The following is a 17093-nucleotide window of genomic DNA, read 5'->3' on the forward strand; positions in this document are numbered from 1 at the left end:
AGCAGATCGAAAGCTACGCCCCTGGCTGTTAGGTCAGGTTTGGAAGTTTAAAATACACGACTGACATCCGAGGGGACTTGATCCTCGACGGAGTCGAGCCACTGCCGAGCGCGCCGCACTGTCACGGCGGGCATGATCTAGCTCTGCCGCCGAACAGTTCCCTGGAGGCCGCACCCGCATCGGCTTTGACCCTTAATTTGAAGCCAACTGCGCCGATCGAGGATGGGTGGTTGGACGCCGCCTCGGGGGCTGCGATCCCAACGGCGGTCGAGCCGAACGCCAGCCCCGCACTCCACGAGACTCATGACTCCAAGGAGCCGGACTCCTCTCCGGACTCCGAACCCTCCGCGCCCCTGTCGATCGAATCCGATCGGGCGACGATCATGGAGTTTACTGCCGCAGACATCTTTCAGCACTGGCCTTTCAGTGATATTCTGAAGACACTAAAGTCTCTCTCTTTATCAGGAGAGCCCTGGCCGGACTACGGTCAGCAAGGTTGGGATACGGACGATGAAGAAATTCAAAGCCCACCCACCACCCACTTTGTAGCCACTGTCGACGATTTAACCGACATGCTCGACTTCGACTCCGAAGACATCGACGGTATGGACGCCGATGAAGGAGACAATGAAGAACCAGCGCCTATTGGGCCCTGGAAAGCCACCTCGTCATATGACGTATACATGGTGGACGCACCAAAAGATGACGACGAGGGATGGGAGGACGCACCGAAGGCTTGTTCCCTCGAAAAGCAGTCAAAGCGGCGACGCAAACGCCGCCCCAAATCCCACCTCGACAGAAATAACGATTACACAGACCCAGCGCTGGAGCAGGGCGAACCGCTGCCGGACAACGGCAATCCGGACAATCAAACCGAACAAACAAATTCTATCAAGGATAATGGTCCGGACGACATAACGCCGGACAGGCACCCGGAGCAGCAGAATGCGCGTAAAAGGCTTGTTGCCACCGTGAGGAGTCTTAAAAAGCAGAGGCAAAAGCTCAAGGCTGCGCAAGACACACTCCAAATCAGATGGAGTAAAATACTCAACACAGCAGCGAGGTACGGCGACAATCGCCCCTCCAAGAGCTACCCAAAGCGGAAACTGCTACCTGAATTCGATTAGGAGGCCTCAGACCTGCCACAACCAAATATCAAAGCAACCACCTGGCCGGATAGACGACCCCTCTACCAACACAGAGCGGCATACAACGCCACTCACAATACAACACGCGACCCATGCGAGGGCTCGCACCCAAAGGACGGTGCAACAAGATCCATCTATGGACCACGCAAGCGCGCCCCAGCATACAATGCAACACAACAAACATCCGAACAACGTGGTACACCCAGTTACAGGGGTGCCGCATACCCTCTATGTTTCACCGATGAGGTGCTGGACCATGAATTTCTAGAGGGATTCAAATCCGTAACATAGAGACATACGACGGAACCACAGACCCTGGGGTCTGGATTGAGGACTACATCCTTCATATCCATATGGCTCGAGGAGATGATCTCCACGCCATCAAGTACATACCCCTCAAGCTCAAAGGGCCAGCTCGTCACTGGCTTAAAGGCCTCCTCGAAAGCTCCATTGGAAGTTGGGAAGAGCTCGAAGACGCCTTTTGGGCAAATTTTCAAGGGGCTTATGTCCGACCTCCGGATGCGGACGATTTGAGTCATATAACTCAACAGCCCGGAGAGTCAGCCCGAAAGCTTTGGAACAGGTTTCTTACTAAAAAGAACCAGATTGTCGACTGTCCGGACGTCGAAGCCTTGGCAGCTTTTAAGCATAGCGTCCGTGACGAATGGCTCGCCAGACACCTCGGCCAAAATAAGCCGAGAACGATGGCCGCATTAACAAGCCTCATGACCCGCTTTTGCGCGGGTGAGGACAGCTGGCTAGCCAGATGCAGCACTAGCGACCCCAGTACATTTGAAGTTAGAGATGGAAACGGGAAATCACGGCGCAACAGCAATAACAAACGCCAGAATAAAGAAGACAACACGAAGGGCACGGCAATAAACGCCAGATTCAAAAGCTCCCGGCCAGGTCAAAAGCTGCCCTCTAAAGGCACCAGGGATGAACTGTCCAGCCTCAACAAAATTCTGGACCAAGTATGCCAGATCCATAGTACCCCTGGTAAACCCGCTAATCATACCCATAGAGAATGTTGGGTCTTCAAGCAGTCCGGCAAGCTCAACACCGTACACAAGGGGGAGGATGCACCAAGTGAAGACGAGGACGAGCCTCCCAAACAAGACACTGGGGAACAAAAGAAATTTCCACCAGAAGTCAAAACAGTAAACGTGTTACATGTGATCAAGGGAAAAAACAACGCGGCACTCCCAGGAAAATATACCCAAGTGCCTGTCACTGCGAAGTCCTGCCACTGGTCGTCTCAACCGATCACTTTCGACCATCGCGATTATTCAGCAAGTATCCGACGCGCAGGATGGGCTACCCTGGTATTAGACCCAATAATTGGCGGATATCACTTCACACGAGTCTTGATGGACGGTGGCAGCAACCTAAACCTAATATATCAGGATACAATCCGCGAGATGGGGTTAGACCCAACAAAAATTCGCCATAGAAGTACTACCTTTAAAGGAGTAACGCCAATACTACCTTTAAAGGAGTAACGCCAGGCCTAGGGGCTCGTTGTACGAGCTCCCTCCTACTACAAGTTATATTCGGCTCCCCCGATAACTTTCGTCGCGAGCATTTAACCTTCCACATCGCTCCGTTCCAAAGTGGCTATCAAGCACTGCTCGGACACGAAGCTTTCGCTCGCTTTAATGCAATACCACACTACGCCTCCCTCACACTCAAGATGCCCGGTCCACGTGGCATCATTTCAGTGAACGGAAATATCAAGCGATCTCTGTGCGCTGAAGAGAGTGCGGCTGCCTTGGCAGCCGCACACTAAAGGCGCCCGGACCAGTGAAAGCATCCAATAGGTCGTCAAGACCTCAGGCACAACTAATCAAGTCCGGCGCCGCTATTTATACCGAATAAATGGTCACACCCCTATTTGTCCATACAAGGGGCTCAACGCGCGCAGATAAGTGGCAATTTCTTCTCATCTTAAATTATACATGGTTTCTTTAAAAACTATGTTTTTGCACGACAACTTTTTCACCTAAATTCCTCTCTTTTACAGACGATCATCGTGCTACACCCGTCCAGGATATGGCACAACGGAGACACAGGCGCAGACATGCAGCAGGGATCCGCTCCAAGGATTCCTTTTAGATTAAGACCCTGTGTAAACCTTTTTTACTGTCTCTTGTTGATACATATCCACCGTTGAGAGGGATGCTGACGTCTTGGAATGTGGCCACGCCAGAACAATGCACGTACCTGGACACAAGGGGCTTCTTACGAAGGCCATTATTTAGGCCCGGTTCATACCACAAAAACCGAATACCTTAGGGAGTGTTCGGCGTCGCGAGTTTGGCCCTATATGCATCAGCTCCGAATCATTGTCTTTGGTCAAATGTTGGGTTTGCCCGGCTTCTGTGTTTTGGTGCCTTACGTTCCGCTTTACCGGCTAAGGTAGCACCAGGAGAACTACTGCGATTGTGCCCTGGTTCATCTGGACGAGCACCTCAGTAGAGAAAGCCGAAAACTGACTGTCATGATATAGCGTGAGACTGGTCAACCACTCGATGATCTGTTGGAATGTTAGAAATCCTCCGCCTTAACAAAGGGCCGTTTTTCGGCCAGGCATTGAAGGAAATATGCCCTAGAGGCAATAATAAAGTTATTATTTATTTCCTTATATCATGATAAAAGTTTATTATTCATACTAGAATTGTATTAACCGGAAACATAATAAATGTGTGAATACATAGACAAACAGAGTGTCACTAGTATGCTTCTACTTGACTAGCTCGTTAATCAAAGATGGTTATGTTTCCTAACCATAGACAAAGAGTTGTCATTTGATTAACGGGATCACATCATTAGTTGAATGATCTGATTGACATGACCCATTCCATTAGCTTAGCACCCGATCGTTTAGTATGTTGCTATTGCTTTCTTCATGACTTATACATGTTCCTATGACTATGAGATTATGTAACTCCCGTGTACCAGAGGAACACTTTGTGTGCTACCAAACGTCACAACGTAACTGGGTGATTATAAAGGTGCTCTACAGGTGTCTCCAAAGGTACATGTTGGGTTGACGTATTTCGAGATTAGGATTTGTCACTCCGATCATCGGAGAGGTATCTCTGGGCCCTCTCGGTAATGCACATCACTTAAAGCCTTGCAAGCATTGCAACTAATGAGTTAGTTGCGGGATGATGTATTACGGAACGAGTAAAGAGACTTTCCGGTAACGAGATTGAACTAGGTATTGGATACCGACGATCGAATCTCGGGCAAGTAACATACCGATGACAAGGGGAACAACGTATGTTGTTATGCGGTCTGACCGATAAAAGATCTTCGTAGAATATGTTGGAACCAATATGGGCATCCAGGTCCCGCTATTGGTTATTGACCGGAGACGTGTCTCGGTCATGTCTACATTGTTCTCGAACCCGTAGGGTCCGCACGCTTAAGGTTTCGATGATAGCTATATTATGAGTTTATACGTTTTGATGTACCGAAGGTTGTTCGGAGTCCCGGATGTGATCACGGACATGACGAGGAGTCTTGAAATGGTCGAGACATAAAGATTGATATATTGGAAGCCTATGTTTGGATATCGGAAGTGTTCCGGGTGAAATCGGGATTTTACCGGAGTACCGGGAGGTTACCGGAACCCCCCGGGACGTACATGGGCCTTAATGGGCCTTAGTGGAAGAAGAGGAGAGGCAGCCAGGGCTGGGCCGCCGCGGCCCCTTCCTTCTCTCTCTCTCTTTTCCCACCTCGCGAATCCTATTCCAACTAGGATTGGGGGAGAAGTCCTACTCCCGGAGGGAGTAGGACTCCTCCTGGCGCGCCCTATGGTGGCCGGCCGGCCTCCCCCTCTTGAACCTTTATATACGGAGGCAGGGGCACCCCAAGAGATAGAAGTTGATCCACGTGATCATATTCTTAGCCGTGTGCGGTGCCCCCTTCACCATAGTCCTCGATAATATTGTAGCGGTGCTTAGGCGAAGCCCTGCGACAGTAGTACATCAAGATCGTCACCACGCTGTCGTGCTGATGGAACTCTTCCCCGACACTTTGCTGGATCGGAGTCCGGGGATCGTCATCGAGTTGAACGTGTGCTAGAACTCGGAGGTGCCGTAGTTTCGGTGCTTGATCAGTCGGGCCGTGAAAACGTACGAGTACATCAACAAACGCTTCCGTTGTCGATCTACAAGGGTACGTAGATCACACCCTCCCCTCTCGTTGCTATGCATCACCATGATCTTGCGTGTGCGTAGGAATTTTTTTGAAATTACTATGTTCCCCAATAGTGGCATCCGAGCCTAGGTTTTATGTGTTGATGTTATATGCACGAGTAGAACACAAGTGAGTTGTGGGCGATATAAGTCATACTGCTTACCAGCATGTCATACTTTGGTTCGGCGGTATTGTTGGACGAAGCGGCCCGGACCGACATTACGCGTACGCTTACGCGAGACCGGTTCTCCCGACGTGCTTTGCATATAGGTGGCTTGCGGGTGACAGTTTCTCCAACTTTAGTTGAACCGAGTGTGGCTACGCCCTGTCCTTGCGAAGGTTAAAACAGCACCAACTTGACAAACTATCGTTGTGGTTTTGATGCGTAGGTAAGATTGGTTCTTGCTTAAGCCCGTAGCAGCCACGTAAAACTTGCAACAACAAAGTAGAGGACGTCTAACTTGTTTTTGCAGGGCATGTTGTGATGTGATATGGTCAAGACATGATGCTAAATTTTATTGTATGAGATGATCATGTTTTGTAACCGAGTTATCGGCAACTTGCAGGAGCCATATGGTTGTCGCTTTATTGTATGCAATGCAATCGCGCTGTAATGCTTTACTTTATCACTAAGCGGTAGCGATAGTCGTGAAAGCATAAGATTGGCGAGACGACAACGATGCTACGATGGAGATCAAGGTGTCGCGCCGGTGACGATGGTGATCATGATGGTGCTTCGGAGATGGATATCACAAGCACAAGATGATGATGGCCATATCATATCACTTATATTGATTGCATGTGATGTTTATCTTTTATGCATCTTATCTTGCTTTGGTTGACGGTAGCATTATAAGATGATCTCTCACTAAATTATCAAGATAAAAGTGTTCTCCCTGAGTATGCACCGTTGCCAAAGTTCGTCGTGCCCAGACACCACGTGATGATCGGGTGTGATAAGCTCTACGTCCATCTACAACGGGTGCAAGCCAGTTTTGCACACGCAGAATACTCAGGTTAAACTTGACGAGCCTAGCATATGCAGATATGGCCTCGGAACACTGAGATCGAAAGATCGAGCGTGAATCATATAGTAGATATGATCAACATAGCGATGTTCACCATTGAAAACTACTCCATTTCACGTGATGATCGGTTATGGTTTAGTTGATTTGGATCACGTGATCCCTTAGAGGATTAGAGGGATGTCTATCTAAGTGAGAGTTCTTAAATAATTTGATTAATTGAATTTAAATTTATCATGAACTTAGTACCTGATAGTATCTTCCTTATGTAGGTTTGATTGTAGATAGATGGCCCGTGCTGTTGTTCCGTTGAATTTTAATGCGTTCCTTGAGAAAGAAAAGTTGAAAGATGATGGTAACAATTACACGGACTGGGTCCGTAACTTGAGGATTATCCTCGTTGCTGCACAGAAGAATTACGTCCTGGAAGCACCGCTGGGTGCCAGGCCTGCTGCTGGAGCAACACCAGATGTTATGAACGTCTGGCAGAGCAAAGCTGATGACTACTCGATAGTTCAGTGTGCCATGCTTTACGGCTTAGAATCGGGACTTCAACGACGTTTTGAACGTCATGGAGCATATGAGATGTTCCAGGAGTTGAAGTTAATATTTCAAGCAAATGCCCGAATTGAGAGATATGAAGTCTCCAATAAGTTCTATAGCTGCAAGATGGAGGAGAACAGCTCTGTCAGTGAGCATATACTCAAAATGTCTGGGTATAATAATCACTTGATTCAGATGGGAGTTAATCTTCCAGATGATTGCGTCATTGACATAATTCTCCAATCATTGCCACCAAGCTACAAGAGCTTCGTGATGAACTATAATATGCAAGGGATGAATAAGACTATTCCCGAGCTCTTCGCAATGCTAAAAGCTGCGGAGTTAGAAATCAAAAAGGAGCATCAAGTGTTGATGGTCAACAAGACCACTAGTTTCAAGAATAAGGGCAAAGGGAAGAAGAAGGGGAACTTCAAGAAGAACAGCAAGCAAGTTGCTGCTCAAGAGAAGAAACCCAAGTCTGGACCTAAGCCTGAAACTGAGTGCTTCTACTGCAAGCAGACTGGTCACTGGAAGCGGAACTGCCCCAAGTATTTGGCGGATAAGAAGGATGGCAAGGTGAACAAAGGTATATGTGATATACATGTTATTGATGTGTACCTTACTAGAGCTCGCAGTAGCACCTGGGTATTTGATATTGGTTCTGTTGCTAATATTTGCAACTCGAAACAGGGACTACGGATTAAGCGAACACTGGCAAAGGACGAGGCGACGATGCGCGTAGGAAATGGTTCCAAAGTTGATGTGATCGCGGTCGGCACACTACCTCTACATCTACCTTCGGGATTAGTATTAGACCTAAATAATTGTTATTTGGTGCCAGCGTTGAGCATGAACATTATATCTGGATCTTGTTTAATGCGAGACGGTTATTCATTTAAATCAGACAATAATGGTTGTTCTATTTATATGAATAATATCTTTTATGGTCATGCACCTTTGAAGAGTGGTCTATTTTTGATGAATCTCGATAGTAGTAACACACATATTCATAATGTTGAAGCCAAAAGATGCAGAGTTGATAATGATAGTGCAACTTATTTGTGGCACTGCCGTCTAGGTCATATCGGTATAAAGCGCATGAAGAAACTCCATACTGATGGAATTTTGGAACCACTTGATTATGAATCACTTGGTACTTGCGAACCGTGCCTCATGGGCAAGATGACTAAAACACCGTTCTCCGGTACTATGGAGAGAGCAACAGATTTGTTGGAAATCATACATACAGATGTATGTGGTCCGATGAATATTGAGGCTCGTGGCGGATATCGTTATTTTCTCACCTTCACAGATGACTTAAGCAGATATGGGTATATCTACTTAATGAAACATAAGTCTGAAACATTTGAAAAGTTCAAAGAATTTCAGAGTGAAATTGAAAATCATCGTAACAAGAAAATAAAGTTTCTACGATCTGATCGTGGAGGAGAATATTTGAGTTACGAGTTTGGTGTACATTTGAAACAATGCGGAATAGTTTCGCAACTCACGCCACCCGGAACTAAAGGAAATATGCCCTAGAGGCAATAATAAAGTTATTACTTATTTCCTTATATCATGACAAATGTTTATTATTCATGCTAGAATTGTATTAACCGGAAACATAATACATGTGTGAATACATAGACAAACAGAGTGTCACTAGTATGCCTCTACTTGACTAGCTCGTTAATCAAAGATGGTTATGTTTCCTAACCATAGACAAAGAAGTTATCATTTGATTAACGAGATCACATCATTAGTTGAATGATCTGATTGACATGACCCATTCCATTAGCTTAGTACCCGATCGTTTAGTATGTTGCTATTGCTTTCTTCATGACTTATACATGTTCGTATGACTATGAGATTATGCAACTCCCGTTTGCCGGAGGAACACTTTGTGTGCTACCAAACGTCACAACGTAACTGGGTGATTATATAGGAGCTCTACAGGTGTCTCCAAAGGTACATGTTGGGTTGGCGTATTTCGAGATTAGGATTTGTCACTCCGATTGTCGGAGAGGTATCTCTGGGCCCTCTCGGTAATGCACATCACATAAGCCTTGCAAGCATTACAACTAATATGTTAGTTGTGAGATGATGTATTACAGAACGAGTAAAGAGACTTGCCGGTAACGAGATTGAACTAGGTATTGGATACCGACGATCGAATCTCGGGCAAGTAACATACCGATGACAAAGGGAACAACGTATGTTGTTATGCGGTCTGACCGATAAAGATCTTTGTAGAATATGTAGGAGCCAATATGGGCATCCAGGTCCCACTATTGGTTATTGACCGGAGACGTGTCTCAGTCATGTCTACATTGTTCTCGAACCGTAGGGTCCGCACGCTTAAAGTTACGATGACAGTTATTATGAGTTTATGTATTTTTGATGTACCGAAGTTTGTTCGGAGTCCCGGATGTGATCACGGACATGACTAGGAGTCTCGAAATGGTCGAGACATAAAGATTGATATATTGGACGGCTATATTCGGACACCGGAATTGTTCCGGGTGATTTCGGAGAAAACCGGAGTGCCGGAGGGGTTACCGGAACCCCCCCGGGGAAGTATTGGGCCTTAGTGGGCCTGAGGGGAGAGAGAGGGCTGCAGCCTAGGAGGTGGCGCCCCCCCCCCATGGGGAGTCCGAATTGGACTAGGAGGGGGGGCGCAGCCCCCCTTTCCCTCTCCCTCTCCCTCTCTTTCCTTCCCCCTCTCTTTTCCTAGTTGGACTAGGAAAGGGGAGTCCTACTCCCACTAGGAGAAGGACTCCCCCCTCCCTTGGCGCACCCCATAGGGCCGGCCAGCCTCCCCCTTGCTCCTTTATATACGGGGGCACGGGAGCACCCCTAGACACACAAGTTGATCTTCGTGATCGTTCCTTAGCCGTGTGCGGTGCCCCTCTCCACCATATTCCACCTCGGTCATATCGTTGTAGTGCTTAGGCGAAGCCCTGCGCCGGTTGAACATCATCACCGTCACCACGCCGTCGTGCTGACGGAACTCTTCCCCGACGCTTTGCTGGATCGGAGCCCGGGGAACGTCATCGAGCTGTACATGTGCTAAGAACTCGGAGGTGCCGGAGTAACGGTGCTTGGATCGGTCGGATCGGGAAGACGTACGACTACTTCCTCTACGTTGTGTTAACGCTTCCGTTGTCGATCTACAAGGGTACATAGATCATACTCTCCCCTCTCGTTGCTATGCATCACCATGATCTTGCGTGTGCGTAGGAATTTTTTTGAAATTACTACGTTTCCCAACAGTGGCATCCGAGCCTAGGTTTTATGGTTTGATGTTATTTGCACGAGTAGAACACAAGTGAGTTGTGGGCGATATAAGTCATACTGCTTACCAGCATGTCATACTTTGGTTCGGCGCTATTGTTGGACGAAGCGGCCCGGACCAACATTACACGCACGCTTACGCGAGACCGGTTCTCCCGACGTGCTTTGCACAGAGGTGGCTTGCGGGTGACAGTTTCTCCAACTTTAGTTGAACCGAGTGTGGCTACGCCCGGTCCTTGCGAAGGTTAAAACAGCACCAACTTGACAAACTATCGTTGTGGTTTTGATGCGTAGGTAAGATTGGTTCTTGCTTAAGCCCGTAGCAGCCACGTAAAACTTGCAACAACAAAGTAGAGGACGTCTAACTTGTTTTTGCAGGGCATGTTGTGATGTGATATGGTCAAGACATGATGCTAAATTTTATTGTATGAGATGATCATGTTTTGTAACCGAGTTATCGGCAACTGGCAGGAGCCATATGGTTGTCGCTTTATTGTATGCAATGCAATCGCCCTGTAATTCTTTACTTTATCACTAAGCGGTAGCGATAGTCGTAGAAGCATAAGATTGGCGAGATGACAACGATGCTACGATGGAGATCAAGGTGTCGCGCCGGTGACGATGGTGATCATAACGGTGCTTCGGAGATGGAGATCACAAGCACAAGATGATGATGGCCATATCATATCACTTATATTGATTGCATGTGATGTTTATCTTTTTATGAATCTTATGTTGCTTTGATTGACGGTAGCATTATAAGATGATCTCTCACTAATTATCAAGAAGTGTTCTCCCTGAGTATGCACCGTTGCCAAAGTTCGTCGTGCCCAGACACCATGTGATGATCGGGTGTGATAAGCTCTACGTCCATCTACAACGGGTGCAATCAAGTTTTGCACACGCAGAATACTCGGGTTATACTTGACGAGCCTCGCATATGCAGATATGGCCTCGGAACACGGAGACCGAAAGGTCGAGCGTGAATCATATAGTAGATATGATTGTTGGGGAACGTAGCAGAAATTCAAAATTTTCCTACGTGTCACCAAGATCTATCTATGGAGAGACTAGCAATGAGGGGAAGGAGAGTGCATCTACATACCCTTGTAGATCGCTAAGCGGAAGCGTTCAAGTGAACGGGGTTGATGGAGTCGTACTCGTCGTGATCCAAATCACCGATGATCCTAGTGCCGAACGGACGGCACCTCCGCGTTCAACACACGTACAGCCCGGTGACGTCTCCCATGCATTGATCCAGCAAGGAGAGAGGGAGAGGTTGAGGAAGACTCCATCCAGCAGCAGCACAACGGCGTGGTGGTGGTGGAGGAGCGTGGCAATCCTGCAGGGCTTCGCCAAGCACTACGGGAGAGGAGAAAGAGAGGGAGGGCTGCACCAACGAGAGAGATCAAATCACGTGTGATGGGCAGCCCCAAGCCTCACTATATATAGGGGACAGGGAGGAGGGTGCGCCCCCTCTAGGGTTCCCACCCCTAGGGGGGGCGGCAGCCCTAGATGGGAAATGAGAGGCGGCCAAGAGGGGGAGAGAGGAGGGCGCCCCCTAGGGTGAGCCTTAGGCCCATCTAAGCCTAGGGTTTCCCCTCTCTCCTCCTTTGCTGCGCCTTGGGCCTTGTGGGAGGCGCACCAGCCCACTTAGGGGCTGGTCCCTCACCACCCTTGGCCCATGCAAGCCTCCGGGGCAGGTGGCCCCACTTGGTGGACCCCCCGGACCCTCCCGGTGGTCCCGGTACGTTACCGATAAACCCTGAAACTCTTCCGGTGACCAAAACAAGACTTCCCATATATAAATCTTTACCTCCGGACCATTACGGAACTCCTCGTGACGTCCGGGATCTCATCCGAGACTCCGAACAACATTCGGTAACCACATACAAACTTCCTTTATAACCCTAGCGTCATCGAACCTTAAGTGTGTAGACCCTACGGGTTCGGGAACCATGCAGACATGACCGAGACACCTCTCCGGCCAATAACCAACAGCGGGATCTGGATACCTATGTTGGCTCCCACATGTTCCACGATGATCTCATCGGATGAACCACGATGTCAAGGATTTAATCAATCCCGTATACAATTCCCTTTGTCTAGCGGTATTGTACTTGCCCGAGATTCGATCGTTGGTATCCCTATACCTTGTTCAATCTCGTTACTGGCAAGTCTATTTACTCGTTCCGTAACACATCATCCCGTGATCAACTCCTTGATCACATTGTGCGCATTATGATGATGTCCTACCGAGTGGGCCCAGAGATACCTCTCCGCTTACACGGAGTGACAAATCCCAGTCTCGATTCGTGCCAACCTAACAGACACTTTCGGAGATACCTGTAGTGCACCTTTATAGTCACCCAGTTACGTTGTGACGTTTGGTACACCCAAAGCATTCCTATGGTATCCGGGAGTTGCACAATCTCATGGTCTAAGGAAATGATACTTGACATTAGAAAAGCTTTAGCATACGAACTACACGATCTTTGTGCTAGGCTTAGGATTGGGTCTTGTCCATCACATCATTCTCCTAATGATGTGATCCCGTTATCAATGACATCCAATGTCCATGGTCAGGAAACCGTAACCATCTATTGATCAACGAGCTAGTCAACTAGAGGCTTACTAGGGACATGGTGTTGTCTATGTATCCACACATGTATCTGAGTTTCCTATCAATACAATTATAGCATGGATAATAAACGATTATCATGAACAAGGAAATATAATAATAACTAATTTATTATTGCCTCTAGGGCATATTTCCAACAGTCTCCCACTTGCACTAGAGTCAATAATCTAGTTCACATCGCCATGTGATTAACACTCACAGGTCACATCGCCATGTAACCAACATCCAAAGAGTTTACTAGAGTCAATAATCTAGTTCACATCACTATGTGATTAACACTCAATGAGTTCTAGGTTTGATCATGTTGCTTGTGATAGAGGTTTTAGTCAACGGGTCTGAACCTTTCAGATCCGTGTGTGCTTTACAAATCTTTATGTCATCTCCTAGATGCAGCTACCACGCTCTATTTGGAGCCATTTCAAATAACTGTTCTACTTGGAGTTATTCTAAATTGTTGCTCCATTATACGTATCTGGTATCTCTACTCAGAGCTATCCGGATAGGTGTTAAGCTTGCATCGTCGTAACTCTTTACGTCGAACTCTTTATCACCTCCATAACCGAGAAAATTCCTTAGTCCACTAGTTACTAAGGATAACTTTGACCATTGTACTGTGATCCATTTTTGGATCACTCTTGTACCCCTTGACTGACTCATGGCAAGGCACACTTCAGGTGCGGTACACAACATCGCATACTGTAGAGCCTATGTCTTAAGCATAGGGGACGACCTTCGTCCTTTCTCTCTATTCTGCCGTGGTCGAGCTTTAAGTCTTAACTTCATACCTTACAACTCAGGCAAGAACTCCTTCTTTGACTGATCCATCTTGAACACCTTCAAGATCATGTCAAGGAATGTGCTCATTTGAAAGTACCATTAAGCGTTTTGATCTATCCTTATAGATCTTGATGCTCAATGTTCAAGTAGCTTAATCCAGGCTTTCCATTGAAAAACACTTTTCAAATAACCCTATATGCTTTCCAGAAATTCTATGTCATTTCTGATCATCAATATGTCAATAACATATACTCATCAGAAATTCTATAGTGCTCCCACTCACTTCCTTGGAAATACCAGTTTCTCATAAACTTTGTATACACCCAAAATCTTTGATCATCTCATCAAAGCATACATTCCAACTCCGAGATGCTTACTCCAGTCCTCAGAAGGATTGCTGGAGCTTTGCATACTTATTAGCATCTTTCAGGATTGACAAAACCTTCCGGTTGTATCACATACAACCTTTCCTCAAGAAAATCATCGAGGAAACAATGTTTTGACATCCTATCTGCAAGATTTCATAAATAATGCAGTAATCGCTAATATGGTTCCAACAGACTCTTAGCATCGCTACGAGTGAGAAAGTCTCACCGTAGTCAACTCCTTGAACTTGTCGGAAACACCTTAACGACAAGTCGAGCTTTCTCAATGGTGACACTTACCATCATTGTCTGTCTTCCTTTTAAAATCCATCTGTACTCAACAGCCTTACGACCATCAAGTAGTTCTTCCAAAGTCTACACTTTGTTTTCATATATGGATCCTCTCTCGGATTTTATGGCCTCGAGCCATTCATCGGAATCCAGGCCCACCATCGCTTCTCCATAGCTCGTAGGTTCATTGTTGTCTAGCAACATGACTTCCAAGACAGGATTACGTACCACTCTGAAGTAGCACGCATCCTTGTCATCCCACGAGGTTTGTTAGTGACTTGATCTGAAGTTTCATGATCACTATCATAAGCTTCCACTTCAATTGGTGTAGGTGCCACAGGAACAACTTCCTGTGCCCTGTCACACACTAGTTGAAGAGACGGTTCAATAACCTCATCAAGTCTCCACCATTCCCCCACTCAATTCTTTCGAGAGAAACTTTTCCTCAAGAAAGGACCCGATTCTTGAAACAATCCCTTATTGCTTTTGGATCTGAGACAGGAGGTATACCAAACTATTTTGGGTGTCCTATGAAGATGCATTTATCCGCTTTGGGTTCGAGCTTATCAGCCTGAAACTTTTTCACATAAGCGTCGCAGCCCCAAACTTTTAAGAAATGACAGCTTAGGTTTCTCTAAACCATAGTTCATACGGTGTCATCTCATCGGAATTACGTGGTGCCCTATTTAAAGTGAATGTGGTTGTATCTAATGATTAACCCATAAACTATCATGGTAATTCGATAAGAGACATCATGGTATGCATCATATCCAATAGGGTGCAGTTATGATGTTCGGACACACCATCACACTATGGTGTTCCAGGCTGTGTTAGTTGTGAAACGATTTCCACAATGTCTTAATTCTGTGCCAAACTCGTAATTCAGATATTCATCTCTATGATCATATCATAGATCTTTTATCCTCTTGTCATGATGATCTTTCAACTTCACCCTGAAATTACTTGAACCTTTCAATAATTCAGACTCGTGATTCATCAAGTAAATATACTCAACATCTACTCAAATCATCTGTGAAGTAAGAACATAACGATATCCATTACATGCCTCAGCACTCATTGGACTGCACACATCAAAATGTATTACTTCCAACAAGTTGCTTTATAGTTCCATTTTACTGAAAAATGAGGCTTTCAGTCATCTTGCCCATGTGGTATGATTTGCATGTCTCAAGTGATTCAAAATCAAGTGAGTCCAAACGGTCCATTTGCATGGAGTTTCTTCATGCATATACACCAATAGACATGGTTCGCATGTCTCAAACTTTTCAAAAATGAGTGAGCCCAAAGATCCATCAACATGGAGCTTCTTCATGCGTTTTATACCGATATGACTTAAGTGGCAGTGCCACAAGTAGGTGGTACTATCATTACTACGAACATGTGTATCACTACGATCGAGATTCAATAAACCATTCATTTTAGGTGCAAGACCATTGAAGGTATTATTCAAATAAACAGAGTAACCATTATTCTCCTTAAATGAATAACTGTATCGCGATAGACATAATCCAGTCATGTCTATGCTCAACGCAAACACCAAATAACAATTATTTAGGTTTAACACCAATCTCGATGGTAGAGGGAGCGTGCGATGCTTGATCATATCAACATTGGAAACACTCCCAACACATATCGTCAGCTCACCTTTAGCTAGTCTCCGTTTATTCCGTAGCTTTTATTTCGAGCTACTAGCACTTAGCAACTGAACCCGTATCTAATACCCTGGTGCTACTAGGAGTACTAGTAAAGTACACATCAACACAATGTATATCCAATATACTTCTATCGACTTTGCCAGCCTTCTAATCTACCAAGTATCTAGGGTAATTCTGCTCCAGTGGCTGTTCCCCTTATTACAGAAGCCCTTAGTCTCGGGTTTGGGTTCAACCTTGGGTTTCTTCACTAGAGCAGCAGCTAAATTGCCGTTTCATGAAGCATCCCTTCGTGCCCTTGCCCTTCTTCAAACTAGTGGTTTCACCAACCATCAACAATTGATGCTCCTTCTTGATTTCTACTTTTGTGGTGTCAAACATCGCGAATATCTCAAGGATCATCATACATGTCCCTGATATATTATAGTTCATCACGAAGCTCTAGCAGCTTGGTGGTAATGACTTCGGAGAAACATCACTATCTGATCTGGAAGATCAACTCCCACTCGATTCAAATGATTGTTGTACTCAGACAATCTCAGCACAAGCTCAACAATTGAGCTTTTCTCCCTTAGTTTGCAGGCTAAGAAAATCGTCAGAGGTCTTATACCTCTTGACGTGGGTACGAGCCTGAAATCCCAATTTCAGCCCTCGAAACATCTCATATGTTTCGCGACGTTTCAAAACGTCTTGGTGCCTCAACTCTAAACCGTTTAACTGAACTATCACATAGTTATCAAAATGTGTATGTCAGATGTTCGCAACATCCACAGACGATGTTCGAGGTTCAGCACACCGAGCGGTGCATTAAGGACATAAGCCTTCTATGAAGCAATGAGGACAATCCTTAGTTTACGGACCTAGTCCGCATAATTGCTACTATCAACTTTCAACTAAATTTTCTCTAGGAACATATCTAAACAGTAGAACTGAAGCGCGAGCTACGATATAATTTGCGAAGACCTTTTGACTATGTTCAGGATAATTAAGTTCATCTTAGGAACTCCCACTCAGATAGACATCCCTCTAGTCATCTAAGTGATTACATGATCCGAGTCAACTAGGCCGTGTCCGATCATCACGTGAGACGGACTAGTCATCATCGGTGAACATCTTCATGTTGATCGTAT

The sequence above is a fragment of the Triticum aestivum genome, chromosome 5A (assembly GCF_018294505.1).
Source record: "Triticum aestivum cultivar Chinese Spring chromosome 5A, IWGSC CS RefSeq v2.1, whole genome shotgun sequence".
NCBI lineage: Eukaryota > Viridiplantae > Streptophyta > Magnoliopsida > Poales > Poaceae > Triticum > Triticum aestivum.